The following is a 24,429-nucleotide window of genomic DNA, read 5'->3' on the forward strand; positions in this document are numbered from 1 at the left end:
TTTCCTACCAACCAGAGCCCCTCTCCTCTAATTCTTTACTCATTCCTCTGCCTCCGGTTCAAAGTTACGACTCTACTCTTGACAAACATAACGAAAAAAAACACTGCATTCGTTGGTATTATACGTTTCAATTCTACGAACAAATGAAGCTTTTTTTTTTGAATATTTTGATGCATCCTGTATAAAATAAATATTATTTATTTATAGGAAAATATATACTTACTTACCAACATATATCTATAGACAAACTAAAGATTAGTTTATAATACGATTTGTTCGCTTTTCAAGGGTACAACTTCAATTATCTAACGATTATACCGATCGCCTTATCGTCATTTTTATGAACCGCAAAAGAGGTTTCTCGTTAGAAGAACCTTCCTCGGTATGGCTATGGAGAGAGAGAGAGAGAGGAGAAAGAGAGAAAAAAAAGTGTGGTGGCTTCTTTTTATGGCATCCCACCTGACTCGTCGCTGATTCACGTAATCTTTCCTCGTACGTGTTCGACGTCATTAGCGAGGAACGTAACGTTCCTTGGTAACACTTTAGTGATACTCCTTCTCTCTCTCTCTCTCTTATGTGTGTGTGTGTGTGGTTATATCTTGGAAAAAAATAATATCCTATCCAAAGGAATTCGTACAAAAATAAGGAGAAGATGACAAAATGGAAAAAAAAAAAATTAGACAATAGAAGTATCATCGTATCAATCATAGTTATTTCAAATGAATTATAAAAACGTCATCTAATCAAGTCAAATTATTTTTCTAAAAGTACGTATCTTAACCTAAGTTGGAAATCCTTTTGATGAGAGAGCTTACTCATTTTCTTCTTTCTTTTTCTTTCTCTCTCTCTCTCTCTCTCATTCATATATTCATTGCATATGGATAGATCCACTTATGCTAGTTGAACGTACCAACGTTGAGATCTCACACTCCGACAAGGATTATTGCGAAGATTCGGTAAGATAATTAAGCCAACTTAATTAATTAAGCTGGAACATCGATCGTGATATACGATGAGTTTGCGTTATATCTTCTCATTGTTCCTTACTAAGTTTCTCTCTTGATAGTTCGCTAAGGAAACGAGTAAGCCGAGTTGCTGTGTAATAAATATTTATATTATAGTTTAGTTCTTAAAAGACAGTAAGACATAAAATTACGTTTCTTCAAATTTATGTTATTCTATTCGTATTCTTCTTCTTCTTCTTCTTCTTTCTCAAATTTCGAATAAATTTGATAAAATTATCATAATGTTTGGACCGAATATAAATTGTATTTTCTCAAATTCTTCAACAAAAAAATGTTCAATATAAAGGCAAAGAACTACTCTAAGCTTGAAATATTATCGAAGGAAAATTCGTTTATCTGAAACCTTTTAACGTTGGATCATTCTTATCAGATCGAATAATGCAGATTCCATTCTATCAAAATCGATCAAGTACGATGGAACGAACGAACGAACGAACGAACGAACGTGTGTCGGTAGGTAATCTTACAATCTTCAACGTAAAAGATCGTCCAGTCTTATTATATCGGATGAACTACAAACCAATCTGAAAGAAGTAATTGACAGCAGCTTCTAACAAGATCGACACAGCATATAAAAAGCATCAAGAACTTTATCCTTTAGATTTGAAAGCATTGACGACCGAGAAAATTCCTATATCAACCAACTTGACCAGTTAATATCCTTAACAATAAACACCCTAACAAAAGCGAGAAAGAGAGAAAGAGAGAGAGAGAGAGAGAACTCGTCTTAAATACTCAACGCAAAATAAAGGTACGCTTAATCCATTCACAACGTTAACACAATTAATAACCTTGTTTTTGCTAATTATATTTAATTTTGTTCGATGGGATATTATTTCAGAAGTACTTACCTAGCCAATTAAAAACAAGCGAGATACATAATGAATGATTCGTATTAGATATATAGTAGGAGTAAAAACTCGCAAAGGAAAATAAGAAAACATAATGTTATCTGAAAAGAGGGGGCGACGACGCGATATAGGTAGGCGCATGGTGATGCACACGCGCGCGCGCACTAACTCTCAGAGCAACCTTGAATCCGATCATAATACATATATATATATATATATATATATATATATACTACGAAAAATGCGAGGCAAGATATTCATTCTTTCTTTCTCTCTTTCTCTCCTTTTCTTTCTTCAACAGATGAGATGCCAAGAAGAGGAAGAAGAAGAGAGTGATGAAGAAAGATGGAAAAAGGGAAAGGGATAAGGAAAGGGCCTCGAGTTACGACGAACGTAGGTTAGAATCTCTACGTAGTAAAGGTATATACCCCCTCCCTCTCGCGCCTTGTAATGGGCGGAACTCGTATCTGTGTTCATGTAAAGAGAGAAAGAGAGAGATAGGAAGTAGAAGAGAGAGGAGGGGAAGAAAGAAGACAGATAAAGAAAGAAAGAGATAGATAGGGATGGTTATATAGGAAATGAGAGAGAGAGAGAGAGAGAGAGAGAAAGAGGTCCTCCCCGCTTTTGTAAAGGGGATATACGCAGGAGTTTGGATATGGAGGTCGTAGGGAGGCGATGGAACTCACGAAGAGCGTTCTATCTGCTTTAACGACGAGTTTCAAAGCGCGCGGGGCGCTTTCTGCCTCCACCGTCACCCAACCCTCCCCTTTTCTGGCCCTTACTCTTCTTCTGCTGCTGCTGCTGCTACTTCTGCTGCTGCTTCTGCTGCTACTTCTACTGTTGACTGCTTCTTCTTCTTCCTATTCCTTACCTTCTTCTACTTATCCTTTCCCCCTTTTTTTTTCTTCATCAAGTTTGTCACCTACGAAATTTCCTTCCTTTTATTTTAACTTCGTTCGTTGAACTCTTCTTCCTTATATATCTCAATCAAATTTTGATTCATCTTCTTATTCATTGAAAATCTTTCATTATTTATCCGGCATTTAATAATAATCGTTGAAATTGTGAAACGAATCAATTTTCTTTCACTTGAAGGAGAAGTTTCAGCTCAGCAAGAGAAGAAGAAAACATGTAAGTGAACGTATATAAATACATAAGTAAATATATACTTACTAATATATACAAAGAGAGATCGTAAACGACTTGAAACAATAACTACACATACAACGATGAGGAGTATAATACCCTTACGAGAGGAGACATCAAAGGAGCTGAGAATGAAATCCGTGAAATTAACTCGAGATTGAAGGTATAAAGTTCGACTATGTTTAAAAACCATTTTCTATTTTCTCTTACCCCCCTACCCCCTTATCTTCCTGTCTCTTTCTATTTCTTTCTTTTATCTTTTAATTAACAACAAGATATACTTTCTTCTCGTTTTTTCTTTTTTTTTTTCGATTTTTTTCTTCTTCAACTCAACTCTTCCCACGAAGAAAACAATCGAAATATTTCACAGTTGTTGGATCGATTTTCAAGGATTCGATTCGGATAGATTTTTCAATGTGGATTAACGCGGAACCACATCATGGTTTTACCTTGGACTTTTGGTTTCCGACTCTTCTGTCCGACGGCAGCAACTATGATCTCTCTCTCTCTCTATTTTCCTCTCTCTTTCTATCTTACCCTATATTACCTTTATAATATATGTTTGTATTTATTGTTGTTGTCATATTATTGAACAATCGTATTACAGTGAATTGATTTCCTCTTGTGCTACTGAACACAAAAAAATGCTTCTCTTGTCAATATAATAACATATGGTTTTTTTTTTATATATAACAGTTCGGTGTAACACGATATGCATGTATAACATGGAAATACAACAACGTTATCGAACAAATCGATATTTCGTAGATTCGTTTTTCCATGGATTGTATTTTGTACGTTGTATCAAGTCAAATCGTATACATACCTATCTAATAAATAAAAATCCCTTTCAATCTTATTTTCGAATGAAAATAATGGAGACAAATTGTAAAGTACTCGAAGAAGTTTCGAGACTTTTTCGAAAATAAATAAAATTGATATAACTTATAATAATAATAATAATACGTATTTTTTTCTATATAAAAAACATTTCTCAAGTTATCATAATTCCCGTTGTGCAGAATAACGAGACGACGACGTGGATCAATTAAAAAAAGCATCGAAGCTTATGAAATGTGCACGTCATTTGTCGTAGGAATCGATCGATGGTCGTCGTCGTTTCGATTGGCATCGATCGATTCGTTCCAATCGTTCCTTCAATGAAAATTCTACAATAAGAATAGTAGACGAGGAGATCGTACGAAAAAAGAAAAGAAAAGAAGAGAAAATAAAGTGGAGATTCCGTTGTATGAAAAAAGAAAAAAAAAAGTTGTCGTTCATCCCGCATGCGGAACAATGGAAAAACGACGAAGCGGTGATTCCATGCTTCTGGAATGCGTGTACAAAGGTGCGTGTCATTGCGTACAAGTGGGAGGACAACGTCGTTTAGAATCAACTTGCTTCATTAAAGAAGAGGTCAGCAATTATAATCGATACCCAACGACGATGGTTGGAAAAAGAAAAAAAAAAAAGATAATGCGCGCGTACCGATCGATCCTACAATTTTAGTCTACACGTTGTTTTTTTTGCATTTCATTGACCCCCTTTTTTTATTAGATACTTATGGCATTGATTTTGTACGATAGAACATTCAAATCCACGTAGATTGTATTGAAACTGGATCCACCCACGCATCGTCGATTAGCCCAGAGTTCGCTCGTAACGAACGCATTTAACGCGTTCACTGTCCGCTGACCTATGTATGTATATATATATATATGGGTTAGAAGAATTTTTATTGAGAAACTCGTGCCTCGCATATCGATCGAGAGAGAACTGTTCTTATTAAAATTACGCCATCTCGGAACCGTGGGTCGATCATACGCAGCGAACGCACAAATCTACATATGTACATGGTAGCAACGATTGAAAAATGTATATTTCATTAGTTAATTGTATAAATTCGATGCCAAGTTTTACAAAAAAAATATTTAAATACAATATAACGCATAAGTTTTGAATCATTTGTTATTTCCGTCTAATTTGGTACCACGATTATCAAGTTTTACAAACGACAAAGAGTTGTATACAACGCGTTATTACAGAAGAATGATTTCAAAGAAAAATGATAAAAGAAGATAGAGAACAAAAATCGTCACGTTTTACGAAATCTTTTTTAAAAGCTGACAACCATACGGGAATCGTCTTTTCCCATAATCACCCCCTAACAACAGAAGATGAGAGAGACGTATAACACAAGTTTGAGTTTGAGTCGAAACAGCACTCATCGATCGATGTTTCGGTCTTCGACACTAATTAAAAAGCTATGTTTCTATCACATTTAAACTCGTCGTCCTCGTCTACAAACCGGAAGTTCAAAGTTTGGTTTGCAGTTGTCACGGTATTTCCTCTTTGAAATGTTCAACGATTCTTCTTTATCTTCCTTTCACTTTCTTGAACTTTTTATTAAAAACAACCCATCCGGCGAATGACTTAGCGCTTATCTTCCTTTCCAAAGAAAATACGAAAAATAAGAAGAAAAAGAAGAAGAAGAAGAAGAAGAAGAAGAAGAAGAAAGGAACGTAGAATAGGCCCAAGGCAAGAAAGAAATAGAAAGAATGAAAAAAGACCAAATAAAAATAGTTTTTTGCACAAACTCTCTTTCAGATACTCCTCCTCTTCCTCTATTCTTGATTCTTTTTTTATTTTCTTCCTTTCCTTTCGTTCTACCCTGATTAGTTATGGTTTTATCCTTACTTACTTTTTTTCTCTACTTCCTATTTTTTCTTTTTTTTTCTATCGATCCACCGATCCTATCGATCATCGACTAACTTTCAATCTGTATAAGTACTTACTTATACATATACAAGAATATATCTCACGTATATCATTTCCGCAAGTTTCGTAATCTTCATAGTTCGTTTCGTGTAGTTTATTTTCTCTCTCTCTCTCTTTCTCTTTCTTACTCTTACAGGGTTAGTTGAATTTTCAATTTCGAGAAAAGATCGATCAAAGATCTAACGCATCGACGTAATTCGTTAAAGTAAATCAATTCTATTCCCGAACGAATTGATTTTGTAAAGTAGCATCTTTAACTCGGTGTTATACACACGTAAACGCTGGTCAGTAATTACATTGTTATATCTAAAAGTAACTTTTTCATTGAATTATATTTTTCGGTAAGAGGTAAAAGGTGAATGAAATGTTTTGTATATAGATATTTGAACGTTTTCATTAAAACTCGTTTGAAACTTTAGAGAAAATCCGATAGCGTAATCTATTGCTAGTAGCTATAGGATCATTGAGAAGAATGAATGTATGGATAGAAGAATAAATAAAAAGTATCGGACATATCAAAAGAAAAATATCGAGATATCTGTGTGTCTGTATATTTCTTTTGCTCTATGTTTTTTTTTTTTTATCTTCTTCTTTCTCTCTTCTTTCGGTAACAACACAATCGCCATAACTTTCAAGCATCGATACCCATGTACCAACATATTTCACATTTCCATACGTAAAAACGATTTAGAGAAGACAAAGCTGGTAAAACTAGGATGAAGAAGAAAAGGACAAAGAAAATAGACTCGAATTTCCATATAAAGATTCAACGAATAGAGAAAGAGAGAGAGAGAGAGAGAGAGAGAAAAAAAATAGAAAGCAAGGTGAAGCTCTCTTTAATGGATATGTGTTCTCATAAAATTCACATAGGGTGAAAGATGTAAATAAAAAAATAAATAAGAGGATGCATATGTATAGAAAAATACACGGGTGATTTTTCATTGAGTAAAAAAATAGGGTCCGGAAATATCCCTGTATAGGTTCAACGTAAAAGAGAGAGAGAGAGAGAGAGAGAAGGAACGAGGTGGAACTCTATTAAATTTGCTCCCATAAAATTTGTCTAGGGTGAAAAATCTGAATAAAAAAAAAAGAGATACATAAAAGTATAAAATCCATACAAGTGGGATCTGTCATTACTGTATAAAGTAAAATAGGGTTCCAATGAAAAAAGGAGAGAGAATTTAGAGGCAGATTAAACGTGAGCTATATAGAAAGAAGAAGGGGGGGAAAAAAAGAAAGAAAGAAAGAAAGAGAGTTAGTTTCTGAAGAGACGCGACTAGCGGGATCCCAGAACGAGATGTAACGCTTAGAACGACGAGAGAAACGGATGACGTTGCGGAGGAGGAGGAGGAGAAGGAGGAGGGAAAGAAGGAGGTGATGTCGACGTTGTCGAGAGAGAGCAACGAAGATGGATAAGGAAAAGAAAAAGAAGAAAAATCGTCAGAGGGAGAAAGAGAAAGAGAAAGGATAAGCTATGAGGTGGGAGAACTAAAAAGAGAGAGAGAGAGAGAGGGACGGACGTTGCCGAAGCACGATTCGAAGATAACACGAGAGAGAGAGAGAGAGAGAGAGAGAGAATGAAGGGGAGAGAGATTAGATACGCGATGAAATGAGAAAGACGATACATGTGGTGCCGTTGAGAGAGAGAGAGAGAGAGAGAGAGAGAAAGAGAGATGGATAAACGTTGGCCAGAGTTGTTGGGAGTGTAAGAAAGAAAGAAATAGTGGGAGAAAACGAGCTTGTTATATGTATGTGTGCTTGAGTATTTACAGGGCTGGGGGAAGGCACAAGCGAATACGAGTGTAGAAGAGAAAAAGAGATAGAAATAAAACGAAGGCCGACCGCTCGTTAAACTTCTCTCTCTCCCAAGTAATTCTTACTCTCAAAATTTTATCTATCCTTTCCCTGCAGTCATTTCAAACTCCGAGGAGAAATCTAGGTGAATTTTAAAAGACGTAAAGGAGAGAGAGAGGAGTGGAGAGGAGAGGAGAGGAGAGGAGAGGAGAGGAGGGGCTTGGCCCAAGGAGAGGATATCGAAGTTCTCGCGAATGAATCGGGACAACCTGTTTTGTTGCCAAACACCATTGAAAACAAATACATAAATATATGTATGTTTGTATCATACACTATGTTATGGAAAATATTCGAGTTATTCTACAATATGACAAGGGTTACTCTCATTATGTTATCCTTTTAATAATTATTTGTAATATTTACAATACTTTATACGTAATTAGGATTTGAATGTGATTTCTTTACTTTTGAGAATAGCTTCAATTACGTTTGGTCATTTGAATACGCTAATAATATGGAAGAAGAAGCTTCTAAATTGTGTATTACGACTCGTGTTAATAACCAAGAGAAAAAGAGAAAGAAAGAAAGAAAGAAAGAGGGATAGGTTATACAAAGTTTGAAAAAGACGGAGATCCGATACCCATTTACCGTCGGTATTAGCAGAAGGAATGTCCGACTGTGCGTCTACCATGCGTAAGAATGTCGTGAGAGCGAAAAACTGGTTTAAGAGTCGAGTAAGAAGAAAAGGCTGACTAATTAGATCGTATCGGAGGGAAGGCCATAGTAGCTGAGAAAGATAGAAAGAGAAATAAAGTTACTTATTAGATACATACGGTGGTAAGAAAATGTTCCAACTCTCTAAGATACCAACCATTTGTTTCCTACCTTAAGCAATAGACTTTCGATTCGTTCCTAAGTACCTAGATTTTCTTAAATATACCTACGCGCTACACACTCTTGTATAACTAGTTTAATATGTTCGACTTTATATGAGTTTATTGGCGTTTTGAAAAATTGACCGAGGAAGAATTTCCTTTCCTTTTCTTTTCTTTGCTTTGCTTTTTTTGTTCGTCAGCAATGAAGACAACAACGTGATATACTCAATTAAAGGAAATTTAACTTTTAAATTCATCGAATTCCCGAATTTGATTATACAACGTCGGTTGCAAGAGAAATCGCGTTATATAAAAACAGTGGTCGAATAATTTCTTTGGCGCATCGCAGGAATTCGCGTTATTCGAAAAATATATATATATATATATATGTATGTATGTATGTTTTCTGTAAAGATAAGGACAACGATTGATTGTACTTTTAGTAAAAATTCGTATATCAGATATCAGATGATACTTGGAAACGTGGAAAATCCTTGATTTTCATCTCCGTCCAAGCAGATCTCTTGTGAAAACGTTCTATTTCGAGGCTTTCGCGTAGCGAAAGTTGGCGACACTTGAACATCCTTTGGTTTAAGACGACGAGCATTAAAATAATGCGAGACTCGTGCGAGCTCTCGATCAAACTGACGGTTTTAAACGGTTCGTTGCTTCTAAACAACCGTTTGCTTTGCTTTCTTACAACTTTACCACTGTTGAATCTTTTTACAATTAATTCTTTTTAACGATTTTTCATTTTTTACCATTAATTCGTTATCCTAATCAATGCGTGACAAATGATGCAAGGTTTATATTCAATTTGATTGGAGAAACTACTTCAATGTCCAGAAAAGTCCTGTTAAAACCGTACTTCTTGTAAATAACGAACGGTGATTCCGAGTTTATCACATTTTCACAAATATTATATTATTACCATTTACAAACATTGCATTGAACCGCAATATTATATAAACAAATGCATTCGATGCAAGACCAAATGTATTAGATAAACAAATGCGTACTATTACAAACAAAAGCGTAGTATTGAATTGCATTATTGGATTGAAATAAATGTTGATAAACGCTATTTGATAAAATGAACATCCAAATAGAAATTTGTCCCTAACCTTTTGACACGTCAGATTTATGAACGATATCATCGAAAGTTTCTTCCCTATTTTCTCTTCCTCTCTCTCTCTCTCTCTCTCTCCCTCTCCCTATTTCTATTCCCCTACCACAAGCAAACACGACGATCTAAGCTTTCGCGGAAATCCATATCATGGTTGGGAGAGTGCTGGCAGACGCGATAACTCGGAACGAACGCAACGTCGTCGTTGTGTTGGATGGAACACAGCAGATTTCGTTTAACACTCCCTTGCTGTTGTTATTTCGAGAGGAAAAAGATAGAAAAGAAATCAACAAAATTGAAAGTTGCAAAAGTGACTCCCAGATCGTTGGAAAAATTCTATCCTTTTTTTTATTTTCCCTTATGTCAGATCGAATATAAATATATTTTGTCTTTGGTTTTATTTTATCGCACTTTCCTTTTTTTTGTTGGTCATTAAATAACGCGTTATAGCATTCGTTCGAGTAGATTTCTGAATTCGTTGGCTCTTTGCAAAATCGTCTAGCACAATGGCATACAATGATGCTCGTTACCGTAAAAGAAAAAAAAAAAAAAGGGAACGATAAGACGTCTTGAGAGGAAAAATCGTCTAAAGTATTGGAATGGGGGAAAGAAAAGGATTGAGTGTACTCTCACCAGACACTATTATTGCTTTTCACCGTACATATACCGAGTGTCTCAAGATTTAACTGACTAACTTTGTTCAAGTATTCTCTACAGATATATTATATAAAATATAAATCATTGAGAGACATAAAAAGGGAACGAGACGAACATCGAAAGTATTCAAATATTAAACATTTGTTCATTTGGATAAAACTATTTTGCACCAAATTGTCTAAAGACTTTTTCTATAAAAGGAGAAAAAAAACTAAGATGAAGTTTTGTAACTTTGTACGTTCGTGTGATACAATTAATCGAGAGAAATGGAAGAGGCGGGCCAAGAAAACGATGGCGGACGGTCATAAAGTCTTTAGAGACATCGGAATAAATGAAGAAAATGGTTACATTTTACACCGAATTTAACATAAGTGAAGGCTCTTTCCCTGGTTGTGTTGAACAGTATCGCCGCGAGGTAAGTTTCACCCTTGAAATCGACGTCTTTACAACACGATACGATTTAACACACCCACCACTTTATATCGTACGTTGATTTATGCGTGTCCAGAAAGTGAAATGATTTCGTGGAAAACGCGAATCTCGCATTTCTGACAAGCACAGTTGTTAAATCCGCAGTTAAATCTCCATCGTAATACTATATAATAATATAACACAGATTGTGATGGGAAAACATTATAAGTGGAGTAGTAGTAGTTTTGTACCTAGATGTCGGATGCTTGGAATTTATATGAAATTTACGTTTTAGAAAATGCTCGATAAAACTGAATCATCTACAAATACTCACGTGAACTTGACTTCATTCAAATTCAAACTATTATAGATGATAAATAATTAAATGAGAATGGTAATAATACTTCGTTCTATTTCAAAATACTCTGTTGTTAATAATGTAGAGAGAGAGAAAGAGAGAGAGAGAGAGAGATTATTTCTAGAGTTCCAAATGGTCTCATTTTCAAATTCAAACCAATAATATTCTCTCACGCAAATTTATTTTCCTTAACATTTAATATCTGTTTGTTTCATGGTAATTCTTGCGATCGACGATAGATCTTCTCTAATTACCCCTTATCTGAGTTATATGTTAGAAAACGTTTTTCTATACTAAATCTACAACCCGCATGGACATTTCCTGCGATTAATTCGAACAAACAGGACGAACTAGATAACCGTCTTTCGTATGGCTTAAAAAAGAAGAAGAAGAGAAATTTTCGTTGCTTTTATTTGTCAGGGAGTAAAAACGCAACGAGCGTGACGATGACGACGACGACGATGACGACGACGACGACGACGACGACGACGACGACGACGACGAAAAAGAAGAAGAAGTTGAAAATCCTTCTTGGGTGATTCGCAGCCGGTCAACAGGAAACGGACTTCACCTCCACCCACACTTGGACTAACCCTATCACCTCCACTACTTTCACTTGGTTTGCTTCCATCTCGTTTTCTTTAATACAAATCGTGAATCTCAGGAAAGGTAAAGGGCCTTATAGCTGTAAGGGCCGTTCGTTCACGTGTCCATGTCGTGTCGTGTCGTGCCGTGCCGTGCCGTGCTGTGCTGTGCTGTGCTGTGCCGTGTCGTGTCGGCGAAACGGAAAAGCGCCTTTAGGGGTCGCCTCGAAAGGAGCATCCAACCACGCGCGCATTACCACCCTATCTCCGGTGTAGCACTATGTGCTATGTGCGCTACGGGGTGGTTAGCCCTTATCAGATCGCGCGTTAAACACAGGTGCTGCGAGTAACGCTAACTGCGGCTCCTTCTGCTTCGTTCGCTTTCACCTTATATACGAGTTATCGTAAAGCTTTACCTAGTTTATCTTTATCTGCTGCCACCTCTTTGTATATACTTACTTTATATTTCTCACTTGAATTATATTATTATTAATAATAATAAGAAGAAGAACAAGAAGAAGAACAAAAAGAATGACCCTTTTTTTCGAAGTAAACTTCTTGGAACAATTTACTGACCAAAAAACAATATATATGTATGTAGAAAATTTTCTAGAATTTTAGGGTCGACATTAAAGTCAATTTTTTGGTCATCCATCATCCTAAGAAAAAAAAAAACAAGGGAAAAAACACACTATATTTAAGTTCAAAGACCGGTTACGTAGTCGGCCGTTGAGAAGACAAATTTTGGCAGCAGCACAAATAAAAAGTCAACTACGAAGAGTTAACACATACTTAGAATGGCCTTGCTTTTTGCGTAGTATGTATTATGCTTGTTAGTTCTATCTTAGGTTTCCTTTCTTTGACCATTCTTCGCAGTCACGAATTCTCCGTGCGCATTACTTGTCCGTTTATCTATCAAAGTAATCACACGCGTGTATACTTTTCATTGTTAAACATTGTCACGATGCACACTCGCTATTCGCTATTTTTTCTTTTTTTCAAACGTTGAATACTTAATATGAAAAATGACATTTGAATTTTGATAATTTATGCATGGTACAATATTAAATGTAAAAAATAAAAAGATGCGGCATGGGGGGAGGGGTTGTAACGATCCAATTACTTTAGATTTAGTAGGAAAATCTTGTCAATCACATTTTTTCTCGTCTCGTCTGGTTTGGACGCACCTTAACGAGGCTCAAATTGGCTCACTCACCTTCTCGAGACGACGATTAAATAAGACCAAGAAGAAGCATCTTCTTCACTGCTCAAAGAGAAAAAAAAAACCCTTTTGTCTTTCGTCAGCTGACAGAGATCACGTTTGTTTCATGTTTCTATTCTATTTTTTCTCGTTAACCCAAAATTTGCATTATCTCGTGATTATTATTACAACTAATAATAATTGTAATTATTTGTATTGGAAAGAAAATATTTTGGAGAGATTATAGTTGAAAAGGTGGTGTGGTGGATGGACTACTAAGAAAAGGAAGATAAAAAGGATGGCGCCAAGGAGATACAAGCGTTTCGCCGATGGGTCGATTGAAGATAAGCCGCAACTAGGTTACTCCACGCCACGTTGCACCATCCGGCTTAATTGCTCGACAAGAAAGAAGGTAAAACGCGGGTTACGCATGCGTATTTTTTCTATCGTCAAATTTACTCACATTAACAATTTTCTTGATATCGATGACTAAAGAAAATATATCGTAAATTCTAGATAACGATGATATAATATATTTATTTCTAATCTAGATGACGTTTAATTGAATTCTTATTTTACCGTGCTAAACTTCTGTAATCACATTATTTTATTAATTAATTACTCATAACTTATAATTATTAAAGTTTGTTATTTGAGAATGTTGATTGATCTCTTGCATAAAGGTTCATGTTTTTTCTAATAAAAGTGATCGGTATAAATAGCGAAAGTTTTAACGATCACGATCATAAACTACTTTCATTAGTGTAACGTTCTAGTAAAACGTTTAACGATAGCGAAACACTGTTTCACCCTACGAAATTTCTCTTTGTTATTTTCCATTGCAATCGTTAAACTGATAGATTTGGTCTATAGTGAAAATTGATGGAACGATTTAGCGAACGAAATTTGCCTCGAAATCGAATGTCAAAGTAGAATCGATCGGAAAGGCTTTTTGTCCCTACCATGATATATTCGTGCAAAAAGTTTTCATTAGAAATGATTTAGAAAAGACGAACATATGATTGGAGAATATACAGGATGTCAAAAAAAAAATACTATACTATCGTTCGCTTATTGCAAAATGTTAATGAAAACTAGTGTTATTATGGTTTCCAGTGAATTACTTCGTATAGGTGTATCTAATGCATTTTCTAACTACCGAATGCGATTAGAAAACACATTGTGAAAGAAACAAACGGTCTCTCGACACGGTTGCAGCTTTTAACGGATATGTTCTTCGGACATGTTCGGACAAAAGTTAGTTACACGATTTTAAAACGTTCAAATAAAAAAACAAGAGACGATGGAAGAATTAGGATAAGAGTGTGGTAGAAGAAGGAACGTTTTCTTCCTCTAATGAAATAGCAGTTTTCTTGAAAACGATCAAGATATACCAAATGTTACGTTTTTATCTATTTCTGTGAAAACAACGAACAATAAGGACGCCATTTTCTTCCTATATTTCTTTCTATTCTTTCGTGAAAAATTGTAGATACCATTTATCCGGAAGTAGATTAGTAATTTCACATCAAAGCAATTGAAATAAATTCTTTTTTTATTTTTTCATTCTTCACAATAGAGATCCCCCATTTGAAAGTTTTATTTGATATTTCATAAAATTATCAAACGTTTACAATTATTTTGTTGTTGTTGTTCCGCAGCCTAATCATATCTTCCGATAACTGTCTTTATTTTTGGAAATGTCAAATAATTAGTCGATACTCGATCTCCATTTGAAAATAAACACCTACGCTCTCGAGTAATCAAAATATCTTTCTTATTTCAAATCAATGAAACATTAGAGAGATAATGAAAACTAAGGAACGGCATTTTAATCTCATATCAGAGCCAAAAAGAACACTCTCTCATAATCACTCTACACATGCATATATATACACCTATCTGAATTGTTAATCTCTTGACGAAACGCAAACGTCTCGCGTTCCTCTTTCTGCCGAAGTCTTGCGATAAGAAAGGATGTTTAATCTTTCTTCAATCCACCTTTATCACCTCCTCTTGTGCTTTTTCCTATCTGTTTTACTTTTATCTTCAAGTTGGATAGAATTTTCTGAGACATCTTTTTCCTTCAAAAAGAGACCAAAGAAGGAATGTATAAAGACAGAAATTCAGGAAAAAATAATAATCTAAAGATGAGGAGGAAAGAAAGGCCAAACAAGAGAGAAAGAAAAGATGAATGGAAAAGGAAAGGAAAGGAAAGGAAAGGAAAGGAAAGGAAAGGAAAGGAAAGGAAAAATGGAAGAAGAGAAACGATAAGTATCGTCGTGCGTTCTTGTGTCGCAGGACGCGAGGCGGTCAAAGGAACGCGCGACCACGCCGTGTGCGTGCATGCATGCGTGCGTAAGTGTGCATGCGTGTGCTTACCAACGAGAGGAGGGAGAATAAAAGGGTGGGAAGAGATGGTGGTGGAGGAAGCGACGGAACAGGACGGAGATAGCGTAGGCATGCAACAAAAGTAGATACCACGACGCGATACGACGTCTCTCGTGTGCAAGTGCACGCACCGAATGCGAGAGGGAGATGCACACGTACGTACACGCCAACGCACGCACACACACACACACACACACGCGGATAAAAAATGTTCGTTTTGTGAAAGGGAAGGGGCACGCTCGCGTGTGGTGGGAGGCGCCTGAATTCGTGCCCTCCTCCTACACACCGTGAGGAAGAAAACCGGTGAACGAGGAGGCCACGTGTGCGCGTGTGGTGAACAACACACAACGCAAGAAGTATAAGCGGCCTACGCCGACAGTGTACTCTACTATATACTATGTTCGTGTGCGTGCCCACATGGGACGGTAGAGCAAAGCCTAGGGCGTCTCTTTCTCTCTCTCTCTCTCTCTTTTTCATCTAACCTTGTGGGCCGCGCGTGTTTTGTGCAAGAGCGAAGGAGACCACCGCTGCCTGCCTGCCTGCCTCTCTTCTTGTCAGTAGGACACATGTGTCGTGTTTTTATGCTATTACCTCTTGACTATACTTACTCAGGACCCCGGCGAGTCACAGACTCTGGATGGATCATTCCAACTCTCTCTCTCCCGAGAAAGAGAGGAATGGATGATAGATAAATAGATTTCTCCTTACCACGATGTTGTTCTTAAAACTAAATTAGCCAAAAATTCGTAAAGGAAACATTTAAGATTCAATTGCCAATGGTAATTTATGTGAAATAGAACATTTATAATCTATGATTCGAAGATTTGTTGTATTCGTAATTTCACAATTCGCGTTGGAAAATGATTCTACAATTTAATTTACTACAAGAACAACAATGATTGACAACGTAATGAAAAATAAGAAACCTTTCGTTAGAATTGAAAGAAGAGAATAAAAAGAAATAAAGTTAAGAGTTAGGAAAGGGAACGTTTTGATAGTCCAACGAACCAGCAAGCATCGAATTTGTGGGACTTCCCTTCGAAGACGGGATTGACACGATTCTCGTACCGTGAAACGACTAACATATGTACACGTTATGTACTTATATAGATACATATCTACATAGTTATATAGAAGGTGTTACGTTTGTTTGTTTATTTACCAGTGTCCATTCGTTCTGAAAATCATCGATCTTATGGCAAAATTCCAAGTAGAGTTAGAGATATCTCGTCTAGCCGTTAGTCTACCAAAGAGCAAGTAGTATTATCAGATAAATCGGGATAGATCGGACAAAAAGAGAGAGATAGGAAAGAGATGAGATCAAAAAAGTCAGAGAAGGTCCTCCGTGTAAAAATATATTCTCTATGAAGGTCTCGTGCAATAGGGGAGGAAGACCTTCTAACGTTTTATCCACGAAGCACTGCTTCTGAAAGTGGACGATATCAAAATGGAATACGAAAAGTTTCGTATAATGTACTGGGTGTTCCATTTTAATGAATGCATAGAAATACCGTAGAAATTCTGAGCGGTATCCATGGAGAGAGAGAGAGAGAGAGCAAAGAAATAAATTTTCAAAAAAATCTTCCTATATACCGCCGGTGAGGATGGTCCTTCTGTCTCGTACTTTTTTTATTTCGAATTTATACCTCAGAATTATGACCTATGTGTGTTATATAATACAATCTTAAAAAACAACATTCATCATTCTGTTTATATATATATATATATAACGAGACCGCATTGAAAATGTTCATTATCGATTAATGAATAAACATTAGCTTTCATTTTAGTTGGATTATAATTAAAGGTGGTCATTTCAATTAATCCATTAAGTTAATTTATATTATAATGCATTTTGCATACCAAATTTTTACGTTTCTAAAATTAAACAATTTATATAAATATATATATATATATATATATATCTAGTAATATTATACCGTCGTCGACTCTATATATAAATATACGTCTATATATTTACCGATAACGTCGGCGAAACACGATCGAGCGTTTCGGCCATCCTGCCTACGTATATTTCGTATACCAAGGCCGGATATTACCATAAGCCGCGAAACGTTTGCATTTGAGTCCACGTGGTGCTCGCGATAATCCTGGCAAACCATCTCTCTCTCTCTTTCTCTCTGCTTCTCTCCCTCTCTCTTTGTACAGCAGCAAAGCATAGAATTCTTCGTTCTCTCCCCCACGTAACACGTACAAACATCTATATATATACGTACATACGTACGTCTATGTATAAGTGTATGTGCTGTCTCCTCCGCCTCCACCTTCACCTCTTCCTCCTCCTCCTCCTCCTCCTCATCCTCCTCTACTCCACCACGATCTCCTCTTCGTGCTGTGCGAACGTATACGAGTCTTCGTTTGTATGGGAAACTCGATATGTTCCGATACAAAGTACTGAATACCGTCTGGGCACCACTTTGTCCGACTAGCTCGTGATGTATACCGTTGCCACGGGACCGAGGGAAACGCCATTCTTTCATTCTTCCTGGTCCAATTACGGACTTCTTAACCTTTGTGCACCAGACTACACACCCGCGTACACGCGCGTTATTTTTTCTTCCGTGCGCGACAAACATTATATATTTCCGGTAATACCAAAAATATCACGAAAAATGACGTTCTCGCAATTTTTCTTCCAATTTTATCTATCTACATCTTTGTTGAATGTACATTTTGCAAAAGAATATTTTTCTATATTGTATTTATATAATGTGACGCGAATAATTCATTACTTTTCGAATATTTTTTTTTTTTTGGTTGAACTATATGAGACACCGTGTATTTGTAAGGGTACTTTTAGAATGAAATGTAATAAAAGGAAATAATATAATCGAAAAATGAAAGAAACGCGATGATAGCTTCTTTTCGAGTAGGCGAAGCAAAGCGATCTCTTCTTGCTGCGGCAAGAGATCTTCTCTTGAATTTAAAAACGATCGTTACTTCTCGCCACCATGAGAGGCAGAGAGAGAGAGAGAGAGAGAGAGAGAGAGAAAGAGCGCGGAATAAAGAGGCGGCGGCGGCGGCAGGAGGAGCGATATAAGAGGAGATAGAAAGTACGACCAAGAGGGATAGATAGAGAAAGAGAAAGAGAGAGAGAGAGAGAGAGAGAAAAGAAGACGCGAGACAGGGAGGTTTCGAGGAGAAGACGGAAGAGGAGGAGGAGGAGGAGGAGGCGTGAGGATTGCTGAGTTAGTCTCTCTCCGCTTGGAAAGTTCACGAGGTTCAACGTTGTACGATTCGTCAGTCTCCTGTTACGTGAAAAAAAGATGATTTTTATTTTATACGATTTAATAAAAAAGAATCCCTCGCACGAGATCATTTTTCTATGATATAAAAAAGAAGACTCTACGATTTTCCAGATTGACTATTACTCCAAAAAAAAAAAGGAAAAGGAATAATTGTCTTCGTCATTGTTTATCCAAATTGTTGTGAACATCTTAGTAATGTTTATAGAAATAATTTGTCACCTAGACGTAAAGATATATTCATTCATTTATCAAGAGCATACGTAGATAATATTAAATCATATTTGCTACTTGTCGAGTAGCAAGTAGTCAATAACCATAATTTTCCAGTTTGTATGTCCAGGCAAGAAAGAAGAAGGGTGGATATGTAGGAATGAAAGAATGAACGAATGAACGAATGAACGAGCAAACAAGTGGAGCAGCAAACAACGATCGGTGGTACACATACACATACACACACACACACACACACACATATGATTCATACCCTCTCTCTTAAAACCAATGAAATCGGTGCAATTACGATACGCCGATATCCATCATTACGTCGAACCACACGAATCTGATTCCAGTCGTTGCGAGGAGTCTAACCAGTACACGTAGGTGTTATATTACCTTCTCTCTTTCTCTTTTATCATCTTTCTCTCCTTTTCCGTAGAAATTAAATTATTATTCGAAAAAGATTGCAGATAACTTTACTATCTCTATTCGTTAACATCATATGGATAAGAATATTTTTGTAATTATTATTATTATTAATATAATTACACGAAGAGATAATTAACTGTTCATAGTTGGTAATAACGTTGTAGTAAATAAAATTTCGAATATTTAAGAAAAGTTCTATCTACTTTTACGTGCCTATCATTGAACATAGAAATTAATTACTCAGATAATTCAGTTTATTTTTTTGTTTTGTTTTGATTTGCCAATTTTCACGCATAATTCCATATCCGATTACATAGGACTATTACAAATAACATATAAGTAATATGTATATGCAATATATACCTGCCTCATTTCGTAACTTTGTATTCGACGATAGGTCAGTACACTATCGACTTTCAAATTACTTCTCGTAAAGATAAAGTTCAAACGTAGTAATCGATAAATCCGAACGAACTACTACTCCCGACGACGAGGAGAACAACACAACAGTAGTATACACGACGACATTTTTATTCTCCAACAAATGAAACGAATCGCCAATATTTTCAATGAACGAAGCGTATATTCCTGGAGTTTCTAGTGCAAATGGTAAAGAGAGTGAAACAGAGGGAGAAGCAATAAGAGATACTATCGGAAATTCGTTCGTTCAAGGATGTATTATCGCGAGTAGGTTACTTCCTTAATATTTTGTTCACGCGAATGGTCTAATCGTTACGCAATTAATCTCTTATCTAAAATGACCAACTGTAGTAATGTATTTTTTCTAATCGATTCTCTATCTCTATCAATGGAAAAAGTAGAAAGAAAAAGAAGCGATTAGATGACGTATAACTAATACACATTTATACATATGTGTATGTATTGTACATACACATGAGAGGAATGGGAAAATGTAGTAGGAAAGTTAACGCTGAGGAATAACGCAGAGAAGTTCATTTCCAAGCAGTTAACGACTCTTCTTCTTCTTCTTCTTCTTCTTCTTCTTCTTCTTCTCCTCCTCCTCCAAGTTTTCCTGTTCCACCACCTCTTTCTCTCCCACCCTTTGGACTCCCACCACAAACCGAACGTTCCCTCTTTTACTCTCTATCCCGTGAGCCATGTTAAGACGTGGGGTATAACTTCGGTATAGAAAAGGAGAGTAAGAGAGAAAACCTCGGACCGCATCTACAAGAAATCTACCAGCTCTTTCTCTCTTACTATATCCTCCCTCCCTTCCTCTCTTTCTAGACGGCTCCACCAACGAGATTTCAGATTAATTGCTTCGACGTTAGTTGCAACTTAATGAGATGGCCGAAGCCCGACTGAGTAAAGGATTCGAAGGACTTCTGGAGAAGATCCTCGAGGTATAGAACTTGCAAAATCGAGCTTTCATCGAAATACAAATTTGAAGATTTTTAACCTTGAAATTTAATGGTCAATAAGTGAAAGAGAGAATGAACGTTTTCGTTGGATCAAGCTGATTGTGAGAGAAGAAAGAGGAAGAGAGGAGGGCACGTTGGGAGAGGGAGGGAGGGAGGGAGGGATTTTAGGAAGAAGAAGAACTTGGCGCACGCAATAAAGTCTCCTCTCGCCATTTTAAAACGCTTTTTGACTGGTCTAACGAGAACTTTACTTGGAACGTTCTTGGTCAAGACACTTGCACGAAGGGGAAACAAAATATCTTACTTGAAATATGTTCTATCCGTGTTATGATAATTCAAAGAAAATAGGGTGTGCTAGAAAAATTAGCGTAGCTATGATTTAATGGAAATTCCTTAACAAATTTTCCGTTGTTTCTCTTTTTCACCGGTGCGAGAAAAGAGACCGTTTTAAAAGGGGGGAATTTTTCCTCAACGTCGAATTACATTGTTTGCCGCGCGTATCGATATCCGCTGGAAAGCTTTTCTTTTTTTTTGTTTATTCCTCAATTAAGTCTAGGCGAGTGTTGAAACGTCGAACAAACACGACCGTACGTACGCCTACGCTTTACAAATTTTTACGGAATTTTTATCGTCGTACGAAAAAAAAAGAAAAAAAGATTTTACAATCGCGTCGGATTGTCAGAGGAAAAAAAGAGCAAATTCCAAAACCATTCTCGCGAACGGTTCGTTCACGGATCATCTTGATTTTATTTTATTCTTTCTTCCTTTTTTTCCTTTTATTTTCGTCCCTTTCGCAACTATTCTATCGGTCAAAGGAAGATAAAAGGGAAATTCATGGATGTTAAGAGAAATTTAGAAATTTAGATTTATTCCGTGTGTGTGCGTATTAAAATGAAGACAAACAAATTGTAATATTCTTGAACGATTATTTCGAATCACCCTGTATATATCTCTCTGTACACAATATAAACAATAGATAAAATAGAAGAAAATGAAATATAAACGTCAATTGAAAGTTTTACCTGGACATTCGTGTTCATGAAGGAAAAGAGAGAAATAGGATAATAGAAAAGAAATACCTATCCGGTTTGAAACGGAATTTTCATTATTCCATGTTACCGTAAAGCTCAACCCGGAATATTGGTTTTTTCAAATGATCACAAATCGCGACACACAGTTTGAAAAATCAAAGGACCGAGATAGATGAAAAGAAATAATCATTTCGAAAAGTATTCGAGTGGGCAAGTGCAATACGTTTGCTTAAATTTATTAAGTTTTCAATGAAATGGACGATACGGAAGATGACAAGTTCTTCTCTTGTGGAAGAAACAAAAAAAAAAAAAAAGAAGAAATAAAATCTGGAGAATTGTTTGAGAGAACGACAAAGGGTGGTGGTGGTGGTGGTGGTGGTGGTGCCTGCCATTCGGATATACCCAAGCGCTTCAAAGGTGTCTGACGTTTTAGGGAAGTTAGCGGGACTGAAGAGAGAAGTGCTACGAAATTGGAAGGGAAAGACGCGAGCTTAGAGGGGAATTTTGGGGAGGGGGAGGAAAAAAAAGGGGAGAGTCTTGTCCCTTAAATGATTGACGGCTGGGCCGTATCGTCCAGTGGTTCTCAAAGTCACTGCAATATATCTCAATCCTACTTATCCTTTAAGTAAAATAAACTCGCGAGTAATGGAATTGTTCTTCTTCTTCTTCTCCTTCTTCTTTGAATTCATTCCACGTGGATTTCGAGAGTTGTTCAACAATCGATAATTGACTATTTTTCACGTAGCTTCGGTCGTTTTCGAGTTGTCGGATAAGTTTAACGTCGAGTAAAGTTTTTCGTAAAAGGGTGCGATGCGTCCCCCACCCCCCCCAACCGTGGCTGACAAGAAACAAAAGAAAAGTTGGGACTGGAGTAAAAGTTGCAAAAATTAAATTCGACTTTGGCATTCGATCGTAACTAACTATCGAGGTCGTCCGACCTAGAGTACCTCTTTTTTGCTCTTTTATTTCTTCCCTTCCGTCAACAAAGCGTAACACGATTCATTCTTTTCTTTCTTTCTTTCTTTCTTTCTTTTTCTCTGACTTGGGGATAAACTTTTCGCATTTCTTCGAATTGTTTTTTTTTTTTCCCAGAGCAAAAAGCATCCTTTAAAGGTACATAAACAACAAAGTTTTCGGCATTACGTCTCATGGTTCTCCTGCATCGTACCTCCGCATACGGGACGGGAAGGTCAAGGCCGACGATAGGATGAGACTTAGAGCACGCATTTAGATTCTTGGCATCGGGACCGTTCCTTACAGGACCACGACGACGACGACGACGAAGAGGAAGACGACGACGACGACGACGAAGAAGAAGAAGAAGATGAAGAAAAATAAAAAGATACTTACGTGCTAACATAAGTGACGATCTATTTCGACAAATATATAAAATCTTAGGAGAAAATCCAGACTGCACGTCGTCGCGTTTACAAATTTTTTTCCTAACTTAACTCGTAAATCGTACCACGTATGTACGTTTCTTTTTGTTAAACAATAAGAATAGATGGGATAAATTTTGGGTAAGAGAACACATTTCGTATGAAAAAGACGATAAAAAAATAAAACGATATAGCAGAAGGAGCGAATGTTTATTCACAAAGTTGAAACTCGATCGTGTAAAGACCGCAAAGCTGCAAGTTTTATTCGTGTATATCGTGAAACGTGGAAATGTTCCAAAGGACTTCTTCTCTTTCCAGTCCATCCAAGCAAGAAAACACACTGAGCAATGCTGCTGCTAGCCTTCTCGAAACATTCTTCTTTACGATTCTATCGATTTTGCATTGCAAATCTTATTCAGTCGTCGTGAGTAATCTATCGTTTCTTTCTACTTTACTACAATACTTTTCATATTTTTTCTCTTATTGTTCAAAACTTCATATTCGTTCGACTGACTTTTCATTTCCTATTGTTACCTGTTAAAATATTATCTAATAACAACAACAAAATATCATAATCATGAGTATCAATTCGATATGGATTAATATTTCCAGATAACAACATTTCATTTCAATGATCGTATCTCGATAAATCGTAGGAAAAGAAAAACAACGATGACCGAATCGGATCAATTAGGTAGGTATCGGCTAATAATAATCGATAACATAGAGTACATAAAAAGTATTTTATTCATTGGGCAGTACTCATACTGGGATCAAGTTAAATCCGTGCAAACAGGAAACAAGACTTACGTCATGGTCCCCAACTCGAGCGGTAGCAACTCGTTCGAAAGGTAAAACCTAACGTTCTTTCCTGGCCACTCTTTGCCTACAGTTTAGGTACATACATACATACATATAGTTCTAGGTATATTTCTGTGATATGTACATGTACACCTAACTACAAATATATATATGTATATGTAAATGTTAATGTACATAAAGTTTCGTCCAGTAACGTTACGCACCGTCGAAGAGGAAAAGGGCTCTCTCTCTCTCTCTCTCTCTCTCTTTCTCTCTGATTTTTTATTTCTTTCTCTCTCTTTGTCTAACTCGAGTCCTTGAGACGTTCGGAGGACGACAGAGAGCAAAGTCAGCGTTCGAGCGCGTTCCATCGAGACCCCAAGACATCCGATCTTCCTTGCTCCGATGTTCATAATACCAATCGTATTTCTCTCAAAACGTTTCCCTACTACACCTTTCTATTGAATTTCTAATATTCGAAGAAATATTTCATAATTAAGATATACCTATCTATTATAATTGTTTACATAATTTATGTCATTTCATTCTCTCTCTCTGTTTCAAATAATACAATTTAAAGTAAAAGAATATTTTCTTTTCAAAGTGAAAAGATATTCAAAGATTAACAATAAGTATATTATTTGATAATTATCTAATTATTCTTGGAATATCGATTCATTACACTATTTGTAAATATAGAATATATAAGATCATTGTATTGGGTT

The 24,429-nt window shown here is 36.4% G+C and overlaps 1 protein-coding gene and 1 long non-coding RNA gene across 9 annotated transcripts in view; one reads left to right on the forward strand and one right to left on the reverse strand.

The window, feature by feature from the left end:
* Nucleotides 1-24,429, reverse strand: part of wge (BAH domain and coiled-coil containing protein winged eye) — a 98,674-nt gene that overhangs the window by 65,197 nt on the left and 9,048 nt on the right. The gene's annotated exons all lie outside the window — the stretch shown is intronic.
* LOC149031601 (uncharacterized) lies at nt 10,930-24,214 on the forward strand. The gene is made up of 2 exons (XR_016177520.1): nt 10,930-13,218; nt 22,617-24,214. It is a non-coding gene; the product is annotated as an uncharacterized LOC149031601 (long non-coding RNA).

The sequence above is a fragment of the Polistes dominula genome, unplaced genomic scaffold (assembly GCF_049000335.1).
Source record: "Polistes dominula isolate Pdom_NZ unplaced genomic scaffold, Pdom_raw_medaka contig_82, whole genome shotgun sequence".
NCBI lineage: Eukaryota > Metazoa > Arthropoda > Insecta > Hymenoptera > Vespidae > Polistes > Polistes dominula.